We start from the raw sequence: 6,815 nt of genomic DNA, 5'->3' as shown, positions 1-6,815 counted from the left end.
TGCTCTGCAAACCTGGACAAGTGTTTGGGGCTGGAGCCCAGGAATCCTGTCATGCCTTGGCACGAAGGAGCAGATGAGCTCATCAGAAGAGCTAAGTGTAACACCGAAACATGTGGCAATGCTTTTGGTCTCACAAGATGCTCTTTGATGAAAAGGTTTTCATAAGCAAGAAACTTCTGACACTGTCTGGGTTTTATCACTTCTCACTTATCGGAGAAGTGCACTGGGTACAAAGAGCATGATAAAAATTTATGGTTTCCCTCCTAACCGTTTTTTTTTTCCCATCATTAATTGTAGCCAAGAAAGAACAGCCTGTACCTCAAAGCTGCCTTTTCCCACCCGAGAAACAGAGCAACTCTGATTACACTTGCACAATCCAAAAACATTTACTCAAGGCACACAGGGCAGGGATTGTTGAAACTTTGACTGTACCAACAGATTCAAGCAAGTAATTCTACAGAAACTGGAGACCTAGTGAGAAAGAACAACCTATGAGCAGATAGCCAAGACCCAAGTTAAGTCCACAAGTTAATTTGACAAACGTCCCTTAAGTGACATGAGTGTCTGACTCTGTGTGGAGTTTCATACCAAGTGAACCAGTGTGAACAGGGAGGGAAACAGACAACTGGGGAGTCTTCCTTCAATAACCATGAACAGAAATCTTGCAAGTTTGACTTCATCGTACATGGGAAGGGAATGAATACTTTGTTTTCTGAAGTAGACAATTCTCAATATTTACTGACTAGAAAAACAACTGCAGTGGCCAGGCCCGGTGGCACATCCCTGCAATCCCAGCACTGGGAAAGCAGAGGCAGAAGGATCATTGCCAGTCTGAAGCCAGCCAGAGCTACCCAGAAAGACTGTTGCAAAAGGTGGGGGGGGGGGGGTGTAAGTGGAGACACAGCTCTCGATTAAGAGTGTGTGCTGCTCTTGCAGAAAGTTGGTGTTCAGTTCCCAGAACCCACTTTAGGGGAGCTCACAACTGCCTGTAACTTCAGCTCCAGGGGATCTGATGCCTTTGGCCCCCATGCACACCTACCCACACACATATGCACATAATTAAAAAATAATAAAAATAAATATTTTTTAAAAAATAAAAAAGAAACAAGTGAGAGAATATGGGTTATGGAGGCTCCGCCCCCACTAATACTTCATGGTCTACCTTATTATTTGTTATTAGTATAGGCTACATTGGCTTAGGCTTCAAACTTTTTTTCCCCCTTTGTTTTTTTGAGACAGGATTTCTCTGTATAGTCTTAGCTGTCCTGGAACTCACTCTGTAGACCAGGATGACCTCAAACTCACAAAAATCTGTCTGCCTCAACCTCCCAGTGGGCCACCACTGGTGGGCTTCAAACTTTTAATCATTTGAAAAATCCACACTAGTTCCAAGGAGGAAGTCTAAGAAGAGACCTCAGGAATATTAGTGGAAACAAAACAAAATAAAACAAAAACAACAACAACAAAAACAGCAAGAGAAAAAAATTGTGGCAAATTATATTCATGCTAAAAAGATGTCTTCCCAGGGCCAAAGAGATGGCTCAGCATTTAAGTGCACTTGCTGTATGACCTGAGTTCAGTTCTCAGCACCTATATCAAGCGGCTCCCAAACATCTGTCACTCCAGCTCCTGGGGATCCAACATGCTCATCTGGCCTCTGAGGGCGTTGCAAACACTTGGTGGACATACATACCTGCAAGCAAACACTCCCTGAGTTGGGGGAGGTATTTGTGTCTGGATATGAGTGAGCATGCTCAAATCCACTACACCAGAGATCCAGTAGCGTAACATGAATCTTAAAAGGTTTTATAATAAAAAAAAACCCATAGGCAGACATTGGGGTGAATGCTGAAAGATCAGAGAAGCAGAGCAAGCCACAGCCAACCTCACCTCACCAACTCCTCAGCTGATCTTGTTTCCTCAGACTGGAAGCCTCTGAGTCCTCACCCCTGAGGGTCTCAGCTGAACTGCTTTAGCCCCTAGCTTACCTCTACGAACTCCTCAGTCTAAAGAGAGGGACTTTCTGTTTCCTCACGCCTTATATACCTTTTTCTGCCCTGCCATCTTACTTCCTGGGATTAAAGGCGTGTATGCTTCCCAAGCAAAGGCATGAGATCTCAAGTGTTGGAATTAATGGTGTGTGCCACCACACCTGGCTCTGTTCCCAGTGTGTCCTTGAACTCACAGAGATCCAGATAGATCTCCCAGTGATAGGATTAAGGGTGTGTGTCAACACTGTCTGGCCTCTATGTCTAATCTAGTGGCTGGCTCTGTCCTCTGATCCCCAGGTAAGTTTTATTGGAGTGCACAATATATCACCACACAGCAGGAGCAAGGACAGCCAGAAAGGGGCAGCTGGAAAAAGCCTAAGTCTGAAGTAGAAGCTATGGGCAGACTGACAAATTTTGCAATTCAAATGTCACTCTTGATGTGAGGTTGTGCCTGTCTGAAGTATCTATCTCATTGCCCCATAGCAAACCTAGAAGTCTATCTACAATGCCAGTCCTTCCCTGGAGTGAGTCTTTTTCTGTCTTGCCAGCCAGCTCCCAACTAAATGATATGGAGAATTCTTATTTATTATGGTAGCTCAGCTTGTTTTTAACTAGCCCTTATAACTTAAGTTAACCCATTTCTATTAATCTATATGCTATCCCAAGGCTCATTTACCTCCTCTATGTACTATCCATCCTGCTTTCCTGCATCTTTCAGAGTCTTCCTTCTTCTTCCCAGCATCCTCTCTGCCCTGAAAAGCTATTGACCGTTCAGCTTTTTATTAAACTAATCAGAGTGACACATATTCACAGTATACAAAAAGATTATTCCACAACATTTCCCCCTTTTTGTCTAAATAAGAAGAAAAAGTTTGAATTCTAACACAGTAAAACTATATACAATAAAAACAATTATCAGGTAAGAATTACACTCATAATGTCCAGTCCATTTGTATTTGGCAAATTCAGAAAAAATCCTCCATTAACTATACTCTCTTGATGAGTCCAGAGTTTTGTATCTAATTTACTTTTTAATCATGACTAAGGAAAACTACCTAGTTTTCAACTCCATCAAAGACCCCAGAAGGATATAGTAATACCTGAATAAACAGAAAGTGCAGTGCAAACCACTTCCAAAATGACTTAGATATCTGGCTGCCTGGACAGTCACCCAAGGTTTCTTTGCAATGTTGAGGCATTCATCTTCAGGCCTAGAAGATCTAGCAGAATTTTCTGTGAAGCAGGAATTTTTTTTTTTTTTTTTGGTTTTTTGAGACAGCGTTTCTCTGTGTAGTTTTGTCTGTAGACCAGGCTGGCCTCAAACTCACAGAGATCCACCTGGCTCTGCCTCCTGAGTGCTGGGATTAAAGGTGTGTGCCACCACTGCCCGGTGAAGCAAGAATTTTTGAAGGACTGTCCTACCTTGTCTTGGCAAAGTTTGGCAGTCACTTTCTTTTGTGTCCTGCTTGTCTAGTTTGGACAGCATACTGTCAGTTGTGGCAAGGGCAGTTTTGTGCCCAAGCAGCTGGCTTTTGCCACAAAGAAAATAAACTCTATATGGAGTTTCTTTGATGCCCATCATCTTTTGTGAAGTAAATTGGTGCTGCCAGGAGTAGACGTGTCTCGTTGTCAGGAAAAGCCCTATGTTAACAAAACATTTTAAATTTCATATTCTATAGGTCTTTGAAGTGTTTGAAGACCATCTATCTATCTAAAATGTAACTCTGTTTGACCTTGGAAATATACCTAACATGTCTACAAGTTTGATTGTTATAGGTGACTAACTACTAACCTGCATTTCTTTACAATCCTAAATAGTTTGTAATAATAACTTTCAAGGACTAGAAATTTACATTGCATTGTTAAATGAACTGCATAGGTACAATACCTTAAACAAGAGTAGAAACATATGTACAGTATGTTCTAACAAAAATAACCTCAGATTTGTATCAGTATACAAAAAGCCATACCAATGCAAAATATTTGAGAATAGAAGTTGTTCAAAAGTAGACTCAACAATCTACTTTTTTATCTCACCATTTTTATACTATATCCCCTGCTTTTTCTCTTCACTTCCCCTTGTAAGACCCTCCCCAACTTCCCAGCCTGCAAGGGTCTCCTCTTCCTCTCCCTCCTCCTCTTCTTCCTCTTGCTCCTTCTTCCTCTTTCTGTCCACTCTTTTCCTGCCATTATGTTCCTACTTTATCCCCAGTTCACTGTCTAGATCTTATCTTCACAGACTAGATTACTTTGTTTAGTTTGGTATTTTATTTATCTATTTGGCTTCATTTGGAGACACTGGATCTCACTGTATAGCCCTAGCCAACCTTGAACTCTTCCCTCTACCTCCCAAATGTGGGGAGTATAGGTGTGCACCACCACTCACAGCTATGTGCTGTTTTTCACAGGAATTATTTATTCTTTTATATGTATCACTGCTCATCTTTATGGCCTTGGGCAGCAACTACAGGCAAAGCAGGTGGCCATTTATAAAGGGGTGGGTCCTGAGGCCCAACACTTTCCCCAGGGTAGAAGAATAACAGCCACTCGGACCAAAGTCCTAAAAGCCTGAGTTGAAGAAAAAGTATATCAAGTGCTTCTTACCCACATCTCAATGCTGGTCTTGCCAAAGGACAGTCATGTGCTGAAGAAATGTCACATGAGCCTAATAAAAACATTTTTGAGCCAGGTCTCATATATCCCGGTCTGGCATCTAACTCTGTGCAGCAAAGAATGAACTTGGACTTCTGATCCTCCTGCCTCTACCTCCTAAGTGCTGAGATTATAGGCATGCACTACCACAACTGGTTTATGCAGTACTGAGGATCAAACTAGGTCTTTGTACATGCTAAACAAGCACTCTGCTACTGAGCCACATCCCCAGGCTACCCTGAACACATTTATAAAATGTATGAAAGAGAGAAGGCAAGAGACAAATTCTTCCCATGGACTGAGATTGAGAAGGGAACCCCTGAAAGGGATTGAGACCTGGGTGTCTGTAGACAGAGGACACTGTATACCTGGAAAATGGGATAAGAGAAGAGAAACTTCTAGAAAAGAGATGAAAGGAAATCAAAGCAATTCATGTCACCAAAGAAGTATGGCCCATTTAAATCTGTTCAGAAGCAAGCATTTAGAGACCCAGAAGCCAGGCAAGGTGAAAAACTTCTGTGATTACAGCTTATGGGAGGCTACTGAGGGAAGACTGCAAGTTTGAGGGTATCCTGCGCTACATATATAGGAAGACCCTGTCTCAAAAAGCAAATAAATAAATAATAAATAAATAAATAGCCATAGTAATAAGTAAAATGAAAAAAAAAAGAGAGAGATTCAACTTGTAGACTTGAAAAAAAATAGATAATTTTCCATGTTGAAAAATTGATATGCTGCCTTGGTATGATGGTGCATGCCTTTAATCCCAGCACTTGGGAGACAGAGGCAGGAGAATCTCTGAGTTTGAGGCCAATCTGGTCTACAGAGTGAGTTCCAGTGCAGCCAGGTCTACAAAGAAAAACCCTGACTCAATAGGAAAAGAAAGAAAGAGAGGGAGGGAAGGAGGAAAGAAGAAATAAATTGACATGCCATTGTGAATATGTAATTCAGAAAAGTAACTACATTAGAACTAATGAGCTTTAGAACTAACGAGAAACTTATGGTTTTAATACTTGGATCTTTTGTTTGGTTAGTTGGTTGGTTGATTGGTTTGGGTGGTGGTGGTGGTGGTAGTGCTGGTGCTGGGGAGAGTGCCTGGGTGCTCTGTCACTGAGCTACATGTCCAACTTTTTCAAACAGATAAATTGCTCCATGCTTTTTTTGGCGAGGGGGTCAGGAGTGTTGAGAAAGAGCTTCTCTGTGTAACCCTGGCTGTCCTGGAACTCACTCTGTAGACCAGGCTGGCCTTGAACTCACAGAGATCTGCCTGCCTCTGCCTCCTGAGTGCCTGGCTGCCCAATGCCTTTTTAAATATTAGTTTGAATTTTGGCACTGGACATCAAACCCATGGATTCATGATGTTAAGCATGGTATCTACTAGTGTGTTACACCCGATGCCCCAACTAGCACTTTCAGTACAGGGCAATTCAAGTTGCTGAGATAAAGATGTCAGCCAGGTCCAGGCCATTTGGTAAAGCTCCTTCATTTTGGTTGAATTGTGACAATTCCTGTAAGTACAGTAATTTGGTTTTCAAAACTAACGTAACTTGTTTCTATAGATTTTTTGCCTTCCCTGCCCTGTGGACCCCAAGTAACAGTCAGCCCAGAAATGTGTTTAATCCATCACCTAACATTCTGAACTGCCAACTGCCGGCCAAAAAAGGCAGACTTCTCACTCTCCTTCCCTGCCCCAGCAACTTTTGCCCTGTAATTACCCCAGCCTGAAATCAACTGGTGGGCTCCACTTCTTAGAGCCCCTATTGGCACGTCGCTCCTTCCCCTTTCTGTCTCACTGACCTTGCAAAAGGGACCCAGCCAACGACGTGAAGAAGCCAGACACCCCACTCAAGACTCCATGCTGGAGGCACCATCAGAAGATTTTGAGACAGAGGCGGGAGTCTACCCATTTGAGGCTAGCTGGTCTACATAGCAAGTTGCAAGCCTACCAGACGAGGTATGGAGAACCTGTCCCCACAAAAGAAAAAGGAGGCGAGGGAACTATTATTTAGATTAAGGATGAAAACAAAAACATTTGGGGGAATTTAAGAACGCATTGGCTTTGAAAATATTGCATTGTTTGTAAGTCTAAAAAGAGGATAAGCTGCAAATACTAGTTAAATATTTACATCCTTATCGACTTTGATACTAAGGCACTCAATGTATTTTGCAATA

Source organism: Peromyscus californicus, unplaced genomic scaffold, assembly GCF_007827085.1.
Source record: "Peromyscus californicus insignis strain IS unplaced genomic scaffold, ASM782708v3 Scaffold_4__1_contigs__length_199733344, whole genome shotgun sequence".
In the NCBI taxonomy this organism is placed as follows: Eukaryota; Metazoa; Chordata; class Mammalia; order Rodentia; family Cricetidae; genus Peromyscus; species Peromyscus californicus.
The sequence above is the reverse complement of the archived record's forward strand: the minus strand, read 5'-3'. Positions refer to the sequence as shown.